The sequence below is a fragment of the Oncorhynchus masou genome, chromosome 12, assembly GCF_036934945.1.
Source record: "Oncorhynchus masou masou isolate Uvic2021 chromosome 12, UVic_Omas_1.1, whole genome shotgun sequence".
NCBI classification, from domain to species: domain Eukaryota; kingdom Metazoa; phylum Chordata; class Actinopteri; order Salmoniformes; family Salmonidae; genus Oncorhynchus; species Oncorhynchus masou.
The window spans coordinates 90765484-90778643 of NC_088223.1; the positions used below are offsets into that span (position 1 = coordinate 90765484).

The following is a 13160-nucleotide window of genomic DNA, read 5'->3' on the forward strand; positions in this document are numbered from 1 at the left end:
CTAATCAAATGATACTTGTTACCCATCTACCTCCAGGACTAAAAGATCCCACTCTTCCAAGCGTCACCGCCGTGGGGGTCAGGGACAGGCCCATCACCAGAGGCTGTCTGCATCCCCAGGGCGGCACCACCATGCGTCTGGGTCAAGCACCAAGAAGAGTGAGTCTCGGGGGCGGGGCGGTGTCGGGTCCGGCAGCGCAGCAGCTCCTGGAGCTCAGGACGGTCCTCATCATGCTCTGCCTCCAGAGAGAGAGGCCCCAGCAAGGCCAAGTCCCTCCACGTCCATGCCAGACAGAACAATTCCAGGTGACTTACTAGTCTGTGGCTGAGAGTTAACCTACCACCAAGAGGAAGGGTTAACCTAGAGTTAACCACCACCAAGAGGAAGGGTGACTTACTAGTCTGTGGATGATAGTTAACCTACCACCAAGAGGAAGGGTGACTTACTAGTCTGTGGATGATAGTTAACCTACCACCAAGAGGAAGGGTGACTTACTAGTCTGTGGATGATAGTTAACCTACCACCAAGAGGAAGGGTGACTTACTAGTCTGTGGATGATAGTTAACCTACCACCAAGAGGAAGGGTGACTTACTAGTCTGTGGATGATAGTTAACCTACCACCAAGAGGAAGGGTACTTACTAGTCTGTGGATGATAGTTAACCTACCACCAAGAGGAAGGGTGACTTACTAGTCTGTGGATGACAGTTAACCTACCACCAAGAGGAAGGGTTACTTACTAGTCTGTGGATGATAGTTAACCTACCACCAAGAGGAAGGGTGACTTACTAGTCTGTGGGATGATAGTTAACCTACCACCAAGAGGAAGGGTGACTTACTAGTCTGTGGATGATAGTTAACCTACCACCAAGAGGAAGGGTGACTTACTAGTCTGTGGATGATAGTTAACCTACCACCAAGAGGAAGGGTGACTTACTAGTCTGTGGATGACAGTTAACCTACAATGGTTCTTCCTGTAAACGTTGTGACTTGCTGCATTACTTAAGTGTCAGCCATTGTTGCCAGAATGACGCAATTTACCACAATCTGCCACCATCTTCCACAAATGGTCGCGGAGGAAGAAGGAAGAACCCCTGTACCACCATGAGGAAGGAGACTTACTAGTCTGTGAATGATGGTTAACCTACCTGGAAGGCCAGATTAACCCTCTTGGTTTTTAGGTCTACTAGAAACTTTTGTAGTTTAGTTTAGCTCCCCAGTGATTTTATTTTGACACAAACATTAATTTTTTCATACATTTTGTTGTTTGTTTTGCCTGTCCAGTACACATGACAATTTCTGTGTATTTTTCAGCTTTTCCGCTAAGGACAGAGATAGTCCTCACCACTCTGACGCTGACCATGCTCGTCGTCGTTCCAGGAGCTACTCTCCCATCAGGAAAAGGAGACGAGACTCTCCCAGCTTCATGGAGGCTCGCAGGATCACCAGGTAACAGAAGATCTACAGTATCTAGCCACGCTCCCTCAGTGAAAGCAGAATAAAAGTGTAACACTGACATCTACGGGAGAGATTGTCAAGGTTTCTCCCTCGGTCAGCTTTTCTTTGGTTTTTCTCAACAATTTGATTGTGAGTACTAATTACTGTAAATGTGGGGTTATTTCATGTACATAGTGTGTGTTTTATCCTTAATTAAGTGGAACTAAAAATGTTATATTATTTCAGGTGAAATGCATTTATATTATAGAAGTGTACAACTTTTATTACAGACGGGATTTGTCACAACTGAGCGATGACACACATCAGCAATAATATGATTCAATTGTATTTCCCAGAATATGTGTGGAGTGCTTTTCGATAAAATGCTGGTTCTGTCACTCCTCTGTCAATTCTGTACGAAGGAAGAGTCCCCCGGAAGCCAAGACAACAGAATGCTGCTGAGCTGCAGGCTAGGTTACTGTGGTAACAGTTGCCGTGCAGCAGGACTCTCCTAGTTCCTCCTGTCTGAAGTCTGGTGAAGCAGCTAACCAACAGAACAAACTTCCCAAGAGTAACACTGCTGCCTCTCCTTTCCCTCGAGTCTCTCCCTTTCTTTCTATCCTCTTTTCTTTTTGTAAAGCCGCTTTGAATAAACTCACACAAGCACTAGAGAAACGGTCAGATATCCACTAATGTTATTAACACAGGTGTTTTTTGATGAAGGTGCTATCAAGGCCTTCATCTTGGTCAGTAATGTCTTCCTTGAACTTGGCCGTTGTCCCAAATTGTGGATCTACAGACATGATTTTGAGATGTTTCCAGTGAATTCTCATTCAGTAGCAGAAGCACCTTGATAGAGCTGACGTCGTTCCTAGATCGTTAAGTCACCTGATTTGTGGTTGATGGCTAAAACCTTCATATAATCTTCCTGTCCTTGTTGTGTGGCTAACAGCTCTTAACTTACCAGCAGCAACCTCTCAAACGTCTCAACTTCTGCAAGTGTCACTTAAGGTTGCACCTTGAGGATGTCCACTAACAAGGCAATCTCAGCGCTTTTAACCCATTGAAGTGTGTGTGTGTGTGTGTGTGTGTGTGTGTGTGTGTGTGTGTGTGTGTGTGTGTGTGTGTGTGTGTGTGTGTGTGTGTGTGTGTGTGTGTGTGTGTGTGTGTGTGTGTGTGTGTGTGTGTGTGTGTGTGTGTGTGTGCGGATGCCTACTAACTAACATATGCATCTGCTCTCTTTCAGCACCTCTCAATCTGACTGTACCACCTAATAACCATAGTAACAACCACAGTAATAAATACAATAATAACTACAGAAACAACCACAGTAATAACTACAGTAACAACTACAGTAATAAATACAATAATAACTACAGTAACAACCACAGTAATAAACACAATAATAACTACAGAAACAACCACAGTAATAAACACAATAATAACCATAGTAACAACTACAGTAATAAATACAATAATAACTACAGAAACAACCACAGTAATAACTACAGTAACAACTACAGTAATAAATACAATAATAACTACAGTAACAACCACAGTAATAAACACAATAATAACTACAGAAACAACCACAGTAATAACTACAGTAACAACTACAGTAATAAATACAATAATAACTACAGTAACAACCACAGTAATAAACACAATAATAACTACAGAAACAACCACAGTAATAAACACAATAATAACCATAGTAACAACTACAGTAATAAATACAATAATAACTACAGAAACAACCACAGTAATAACTACAGTAACAACTACAGTAATAAATACAATAATAACTACAGTAACAACCACAGTAATAAACACAATAATAACTACAGAAACAACCACAGTAATAAACACAATAATAACTACAGTAACAACTACAGTAATAAATACAATAATAACTACAGAAACAACCACAGTAATAAACACAATAATAACTACAGTAATAACTACAGTAACAACCACAGTAATAACTACAGTAACAACCACAGTAATAACTACAGAAACAACCACAGTAATAACTATAGTAATAAATACAATAATAACTACAGTAATAACCACAATAATAACTACAGTAATAACTACAGTAACAACCACAGTAATAACTATAGTAATAAATACAATGATAACTACAGAAACAACCACAGTAATAACTATAGTAATAACTTCAGAAACAACCACAGTAATAACTATAGTAATAACTACAGAAACAACCACAGTAATAACTATAGTAATAAATACAATAATAACTACAGTAACAACCACAATAATAACTACAGTAATAACTACAGTAACAACCACAGTAATAAACACAATAATAACCATAGAAACAACCACAGTAATAAACACAGTAACAAATACAATAATAACTACAGTAATAACTACAGTAATAAATACAATAATAACTACAGTAACAACCACAGAATAACTATAGTAATAAATACAACGATAACTACAGTAACAACCACAGTAATAACTACAGTAATAAATACAATAATAACTACAGTATGCCTATTTCTCTGGTCTGCTTTTGATGACAGCTGACCAAGTGCCTTATTTTTTATTTTTTATTAAACTTTTATGAAGATTCAAACATGTTATAGATTTGACCTGGTACAGTACATGGATTATTTATACATATTTTTTTAAATACATTTGATATTTAAATTCTGAGAGTATTTCAAAAATGGATTATGTTGCAAATCTTACAGCATTCCTACTGGACCATACTGAAACAGAGACAAGAAAACACGCTCTCTGGTCAGCTGTCAATGTGCTGGTTCTCCTCACACTAACTAACTCCTACAAGAGCTTTATATACGGTCTAATCTTCTACCCTCTCCTCTCCTCAGCGCCCGGAAGCGGCCTATCCCGTACTACCGCCCCAGCCCTTCCTCCTCCAGTTCCATGTCAAGCCCCTCCCATTCAGGGAGGAGTCGCAGCCGCAGCTACAGCTGCAGTCACAGCCGCACCAGGAGTCACAGCCACTCACGCAGCCCCAGGAGCCACAGCAACTACAGTCGCAGCAGCTATGAAAGCCCCGGCTTCTGATGAGAGAGAGACAGAGAGAGGGACAGTTGGGGGGGGGAAGAGAGAGATAGGGGAGAACAGCAGGAGATATTGAGGGGAGAGAGAGGGGAGGGAGATAAATCATGTTACGTGTCCCTGATTGGTCCAAACACAGGGTCAGACCTTCTCTGTTTTTTATACCATCCTCAGTCTCCATCTCTGTATACCACCGTTAACCAGAGCCTTGGATCTGAAATATCGATTTGTCTTCACACAGGCACTAATTTAAAATTAAAAATATTCAGATCATGCTTTTAGAAAATAATTGATGAAGAACAATTATGTAAGCACTTTCTCTATATGTTTCTGCATAGCAAAAGTAAAACCCCCCCAAAAAAATTCCAGCATTGGGACACTTCCACGGAGTTTGTCAAAGAAGATGAAAAGAAGAGATACAAGTGAGAGAAAGAAATTAAATCAAACAGCAATGGGCAATTCTTCCTCCAATGTCATGACGTAATTTCCCCAAAGACACTTATGCTTAGGAACCAGAGAGATCAACACAGATGCGATAAAGAACAAAAGAAAAGATGGCTGACGATTTAGCATGCAGAAGGGAACTGATGTATCAGGATGTATAGATGATTCTAAACTGTACGTTCTGGCTTGTAAACTATGCACTGTATATTCTATGTGATTTTTTTGAAGAGGCTTGTTATTTGATGGTGACTTCGCATGATGATGCAACAGAAAGGAGGAAGACTGGTGCATCTGCCCCTGCCACGACAGTACTACAGGTCCCAGGGTGCATCTGTCCCTGCCCCTGCCACTACAGGACTACAGGTCCCAGGGTGCATCTGTCCCTGTCCCTGCCACTACAGTACTACAGGTCCCAGGGTGCAGTACAACAGGTCCCAGGGTGCATCTGTCCCTGCCCCTGCCACTACAGTACTACAGGTCCCAGGGTGCAGTACTACAGGTCCCAGGGTGCATCTGTCCCTGCCCCTGCCACTACAGGACTACAGGTCCCAGGGTGCATCTGTCCCTGCCCCCTATTCTGATTTGGGGCACATTCAGATAGAAGTATGCTATGTAGAACAAACATGGATCTCTGAGATGTAGAATAAGGAATCACGTCGGCCCTATTTGTGGTATTTCTATCTGAAACGATTGAGAACATTTTTGGTTACCGAACGTGGCCCTGACATTCCTGACCTGTAATCACACACAGAGGCAAAAAAAAACAAGGGACAGATGTTTGATTATCATGTACCTTTTCCTCTCTTCCTTATTCCACTATTTCTTATGTTCACATCTCTTGCTCAATGACCAGTGATGTGAAGTCGCTCTGTAAAGATGCTCTTTCTAAAGACATTTTCTGCAAAAGCATCCATGCGATCATGTGGGTCTATCTTTTATCCACAGCTATTTGTTCAGTTATTTATTCCAATTACTTATCTATTTCTTATGTTATTTATTTGTTTATTTATTTGATTATTTATTTTTTGTCTCATCGAATGTTTTTAAAAACAATTTGAAGAACCGTGTTGTTGAGATCTTAATATTTAATGGGAGATAGAATTGCTGCATATGTACAGGTTCTCATCTATGAACATACAGAACGTCAATTGATGCTTTAGCCCAAATCCTTTTTTTTTTGTCATGAAAACTTCTGCTTCCTTTAATAGCTTGTTTCTATGGGGGCCGGGTTTTCAATCCCTTACCTGATTGATGTATAATGCTCTTACACAGGGTTACTTAGAGGGACTGTTACCTGTCTGTCTGTCTCCTGGTGCAGGGGATGACTAGTTACAGTCTTAGAGGGACTGTTACCTGTCTGTCTGTCTCCTGGTGCAGGGGATGACTAGTTACAGTCTTAGAGGGACTGTTACCTGTCTGTCTGTCTCCTGGTGCAGGGGATGACTAGTTACAGTCTTAGAGGGACTGTTACCTGTCTGTCTGTCTGTCTGTCTCCTGGTGCAGGGGATGCCTAGTTACAGTCTTAGAGGGACTGTTACCTGTCTGTCTGTCTGTCTCCTGGTGCAGGGGATGCCTAGTTACAGTCTTAGAGGGACTGCTACCTGTCTGTCTGTCTCCTGGTGCAGGGGATGCCTAGTTACAGTCTTAGAGGGACTGTTACCTGTCTGTCTGTCTCCTGGTGCAGGGGATGCCTAGTTACAGTCTTAGAGGGACTGTTACCTGTCTGTCTGTCTCCTGGTGCAGGGGATGCCTAGTTACAGTCTTAGGGGGACTGCTACCTGTCTGTCTCCTGGTGCAGGGGATGCCTAGTTACAGTCTTAGAGGGACTGTTACCTGTCTGTCTGTCTCCTGGTGCAGGGGATGCCTAGTTACAGTCTTAGGGGGACTGCTACCTGTCTGTCTCCTGGTGCAGAGGATGCCTAGTTACAGTCTTAGGGGGACTACTACCTGTCTGTCTCCTGGTGCAGAGGATGCCTAGTTACAGTCTTAGAGGGACTGCTACCTGTCTGTCTCCTGGTGCAGGGGATGACTAGTTACAGTCTTAGAGGGACTGCTACCTGTCTGTCTCCTGGTGCAGGGGATGTCTAGTTACAGTCTTAGGGGGACTACTACCTGTCTGTCTCCTGGTGCAGAGGATGCCTAGTTACAGTCTTAGAGGGGCTGTTACTCTGCAGGGCTCCAAAGCTCCACTTCTACCAACTCCTACTGTCGAAATCATAAACCAGTCCTGGATTGGCTCTCTGCAGACAAAGGTGCGTTGATTGGGCGAGTTTGTGGTCGGTGTTACCAATCACATTGCCCCTGCTGTATAAGGCTGATCTATCCCCTACACCCTGCTTTTAACCAGCGGTATCCTGGTAACTGGCTCTGACCTGACATGAGGTCAAACACAGAGGGTCTGCTTGTTTTACAAGCCAGTGGGTCACCTAAACTATGTATGCGGCAAATGCCCCAGCTTGCAAAACGTGTTCCCTGTCTCTGTGCTGATAGGTCCCCAGCTAGCACATAACGTTCTGAAAACCATGTTTCTTAGAGGTTGGTTAGAGCGTGAACGTCCTATGTTTATTTAGCATACAACCGTCCCATAACATTTACTACAGTTTTATAACGTTCTTCTGTGGGAATTTCAGTACTTCAGCAAAAATGTTGTCTTCAGGTTTCTTCATGGTTCTATTTAAAGTCACGTTCTCAGAACGTTCAGAGATACCGTTCTTCTGTGGGAATTTCAGTACTTCAGCGTAACGTTTTCTACAGGTTTCTTCATGGTTCTATTTAAAGTCACGTTCAGAGAACGTTAAGAATAACTAGGGTCTGTTTGTAAAGATTAAAATGAACAGCTTTGTTTGAGGTTTTCCTTTTAACATGGAATGCTAGCTCCATCTTGGTGGAGCTGTGGACTAATTTCATGGATAGAGAACAGAAGATCATACGTTTGAATCTCAAATGCCACAATAAAAAAGGAATGTGTTTGCATGATTAATGCCCAGAAAAATAAATGTCCATGTGTCCTATCTGTGCTGGCAGTTCATAACAGTTAACCCAAACTAAACTAGCAGTGTTATTAAAAGTCTTATTGAAACATGTTCTCAGAGTGTTATTTAATTACCTTCAAAATATCCTAGAATTTCCGTTCTCAGAATGTTAATAAAAAAAACTCCCAGACCGGCTTTCAGGGGAACCCTGCAACCTAAATATTAACATGCTCAGAAAAGGATAAGTTTTCACGTCTATTCTCAGAAAGTAATACAAAACGTTTTTGTTTTAACCGTCAGGAATCTTAACGACTTAAAACTTACGTTCCCACAGCTTCCAAGGAACCAAATGTGCTAGCTGGGACAGCTGCTGGTGATGATGCAACCAGAGACCCTGTCTTCCTTCCCATTTGTCAAGTCTCCTGTTACTCATGCGGTGTTACTTTCAAAATCTAAACATGTTTCGTTATTAAGAGTACAATGCTAAATCTTTGGATTGTATAAAAGTCACTTAGTTGTAGTTTACCAGTTATATATATTATATACAGGACAATAAATATAAACCAATGAAAAATGAGCTACTTGTGTTGTCGTCTTTCGATCGCTACTCTTTTGACATGAAAAAAAAACAAAAACACATTGGAACTCTACATACTATTCACACCAGAGTCATAAAGTACTACGTCCATGTGCTATATGTATGTGCCACCTGCAGGGGGTGCTAAATGTAACTATTTTCTTTATTTCTTAATGATACGTCTGGAAGCATCTAGACTGGATGGGATATTCTGTAACCTGGTGTACTTTTCTCCTCAAATAACTTTTATTTTTCCTCCCAAGTCCATGAACTCAACCTACAGTATGTTACGGTAACCTGTGAATATATGATGAATACAGCATCGTACATAGTATATTGACATGCCCTGACCTTAGTTATCTTTGTTTTCTTTATATTTTTGGTTCGGTCAGGGTGTGACATGGGTAATTATATGTTTTCCCTGTCTAGGGGATTTGTATGTTTATGGGGTTTGGGACCAGTCTAGGGGTTTTTGTTTGTCTATGGTTGTCTAGATTGGTTCTCAATTAGAGGCAGCTGTTTATCGTTGTCTCTGATTGGGAACCATATTTAGGCAGCCATATGCTTTGGTATTTTGTAAGTTTCCTGTTTCAGTGTTTGTGCCACACGGGACTGTTTTGTTTATGTTCACTTTGTTATTTTGTATTCTGTTGTGATCAGTTTATACTATTAAAACATGGACACTTAACACGCTGCGTTTTGGTCCGATCCTTGCTTCTCCTCTTCAGACGAAGAGGACGATATCCGTTACATATATAGACTTACTTTTTTCTCTATTGTGTTATTGACTGTACGTTTGTTTATCCCATGTGTAACTCTGTGTTGTTGTTTATGTCGCCCTGCTTTGCTTTATCTTGGCCAGGTCGCAGTTGCAAATGAGAACTTGTTTTCAACTAGCCTACCTGGTTAAATAAAGGTGAAATAAATAAAATTGCTTCCAAGAAATATCTGACACTGCTTTTTAATGTTAATTTTATTTCACCTTTATTTAACCAGGTAAACTAGTTGAGAACAAGTTCTCCATTTCCAACTGCGACCTGGTAGGTAGGTAGATTAGGTTTACAGGTGGACTATTTACAGGTGGACTATGTACAGCTGCAGCGATCAGTTAGTTGCTCAGATAGCTGATGTTTAAAGTTAGTGAGGGAAATGTAAGTCTCCAGTTTAGGTGATTTTTGCAATTCGTTCCAGTCACTGGCACCAGAGAACTGGAAGGAAAGGCAGCCAAAGGAGGTGTTGGCTTTGGGGATGACCAGCGAGATATACCTGCTGGTGCACATGCTACAGGTGGGTGTTGCCATCGTGACCAGTGAACTGAGATAAGGCAGAGCTTTACCTAGCATAGACTTATAGAGGACCTGGAGCCAGTGAGTCTGGCGACGAATATGTAGCGAGGGCCACCCAACTAGAGCATACAGGTCGCAGTGATATAAGGCGCTTTGGTAACAAAACGGATGGCACTGTGATAGACTATATCCAATTTGCTGAGTAGAGTTTTGGAAGTTATTTTGTAGATGACATCGCTGAAGTCGAGGATTGGTAGGATAGTCAGTTTTACTAGGGTAAGTTTGGCGTGAGTGAAGGAGGCTTTGTTGAGAAATAGATAAGTCTAAGGCTGTTGAATTTATGAAAAGGCCTCAACCCAAGTCTGCCCTACTCCCAGCCCTAAGCCTAACAATAGCACAACCACAACCCTAACCCTCAACCACAAACCCTAGCCTCAAACACTAACACTAACCCTAACCCTCAACCACAACACTACCCCTAGCCTCATAACAATCACAACACTTACCCTAACCCTCAACCACAACCACAAGCCTAACCCTAACCCTAACCCTCAACCACAACCTTAGAACTAACCCTAGCCTCAACCACAACCTTAACACTAGCCCTACCCCTAGCCTCAACCACAACCTTAATGATAACTCTACCCCTAGCCTCAACCTCAACCACAAACTTAACACTAGCCCTACCTCTAGCCACAACCACAACCTTAACCCTAACCCTACCATTAGCCTCAACCTCAACCTTAATGATAACCCTACCCCAAGCCTCAACCACAAACTTAACACTAACCCTACCCCTAGCCTCAACCACAAACTTAACACTAGCCCTACCCCTAGCCTCAACCTCAACCACAAACTTAACACTAGCCCTACCTCTAGCCACAACCACAACCTTAACACTACCCCTATCCTTAGCCTCAACCACAACCTTAACACTAACCCTATATTCCTATCCTCAACCTTAACACTAACCCTATCCCTAGCCTCAACCACAACCTTAACACTACCCCTACCTCTAGCCTCAACCACAACCTTAACACTAGCCCTATTCTCAACCACAACTTAACACTAACCCTATCCCTATCCACAACCTTTACACTAACCCTATCCTCAACCAGAACCTTAACACTAACCCTATCCCTATCCTCAACCACAACCTTATCACTAACCCTATCCCTATCCTCAACCACAACCTTAACACTAACCCTATCCTCAACCTTAACACTAACCCTATCCCTAGCCTCAACCACAACCACAACCTTAACATTAACCCTATCCCTATCCTCAACCACAACCTTAACATTAACCCTAACACTATCCCTATCCTCAACCACAACCTTAACCCCTACCCTATCCTCAACCACAACCTCAACCACAACCACAACCTTAACACCCTAACCACAACCTTAACCCTACCCCTAGCCTCAACCACAACCTTAACACTATCCCAATCCTCACACTATCCCTACCCTCAGCCTCTTTACCACAACCTTAGATTATAATAAAACATTAACCCTATCCCTATCCTCAACCACAACCTTAACTGACTGCCATAGTAGAGTTAATGTGATAGAATACTGACCCATCCAGTAGAGTTAATGTGATAGAATACCTGCCATCCAGTAGAGTTAATGTGATAGAATACTGACTGCCATCCAAGAGTTAATGTGATAGAATACTGACTGCCATCCAGTAACTGACTGCCATCCACAGAGTTAATGTGATAGAATACTGACTACCATCCAGTAGAGTTAATATAGACTGCCTGCCATCCAGTAGAGTTAATGTGATAGAATACTGCCTGCCATCCAGTAGAGTTAATGTTATAGAATACCTCCATCCACAACCTTAACACAGAGTTAACCCTAGTAGAGTTAATGTGATAGAATACTGCCCCATCCAGTAGAGTTAATGTGATAGAATACCTCTCCAGTTTAATGTGATAGAATACTATTGAGATATACAACAATATATCCTTCCAGAGATTATAATAAAACTGACTCCATCCAGTAGAGTTAATGTGATAGAATACTGACTGCCATCCAGTAGAGTTAATGTGATAGAATACTGACTGCCATCCAGTAGAGTTAATGTGATAGAATACTGACTGCCATCCAGTAGAGTTAATGTGATAGAATACTGACTGCCATCCAGTAGAGTTAATGTGATAGAATACTGACTGCCATCCAGTAGAGTTAATGTGATAGAATACTGACTGCCATCCACAGAGTTAATGTGATAGAATACTGACTGCCATCCACAGAGTTAATGTGATAGAATACTGACTGCCATCCAGTAGAGTTAATGTGATAGAATACTGACTGCCATCCAGTAGAGTTAATGTGATAGAATACTGACTGCCATCCAGTAGAGTTAATGTGATAGAATACTGACTGCCATCCAGTAGAGTTAATGTGATAGAATACTGACTGCCATCCAGTAGAGTTAATGTGATAGAATACTGACTGCCATCCAGTAGAGTTAATGTGATAGAATACTGACTGCCATCCACAGAGTTAATGTGATAGAATACTGACTGCCATCCACAGAGTTAATGTGATAGAATAGTGACTGCCATCCAGTAGAGTTAATGTGATAGAATACTGACTGCCATCCAGTAGAGTTAATGTGATAGAATACTGATCTTAATGCCATCCAGTAGAGTTAATGTGATAGAACACTGACTGCCATCCACAGAGTTAATGTGATAGAATACTGACTGCCATCCAGTAGAGTTAATGTGATAGAATACTGCCTGCCATCCAGTAGAGTTAATGTGATAGAATACTGACTGCCATCCAGTAGAGTTAATGTGATAGAATACTGACTGCCATCCAGTAGAGTTAATGTGATAGAATACTGACTGCCATCCAGTAGAGTTAATGTGATAGAATACTGACTGCCATCCAGTAGAGTTAATGTGATAGAATACTGACTGCCATCCAGTCCAGAGTTAATGTGATAGAATACTGACTGCCATCCACAGAGTTAATGTGATAGAATACTGACTGCCATCCAGTAGAGTTAATGTGATAGAATACTGACTGCCATCCAGTAGAGTTAATGTGATAGAATAGTGACTGCCATCCAGTAGAGTTAATGTGATAGAATACTGACTGCCATCCAGTAGAGTTAATGTGATAGAATACTGACTGCCATCCAGTAGAGTTAATGTGATAGAATACTGACTGCCATCCACAGAGTTAGTGATAGAATTAATGTGATAGAATACTGACTGCCATCCAGTAGAGTTAATGTGATAGAATACTGACTGCCATCCAGTAGAGTTAATGTGATAGAATACTGACTGCCATCCAGTAGAGTTAATGTGATAGAATACTGACTGCCATCCAGTAGAGTTAATGTGATAGAATACTGACTGCCATCC

The 13160-nt window shown here is 41.5% G+C and overlaps 1 long non-coding RNA gene across 1 annotated transcript; it reads left to right on the forward strand.

Annotated features, from left to right (window-relative positions):
* The first annotated feature begins 210 nt into the window (after positions 1–210).
* On the forward strand, positions 211–4511 carry LOC135549249 (uncharacterized). The gene is made up of 3 exons (XR_010456969.1): positions 211–305; positions 1314–1448; positions 4301–4511. It is a non-coding gene; the product is annotated as an uncharacterized LOC135549249 (long non-coding RNA).
* Positions 4512–13160: the final 8649 nt, after the last annotated feature.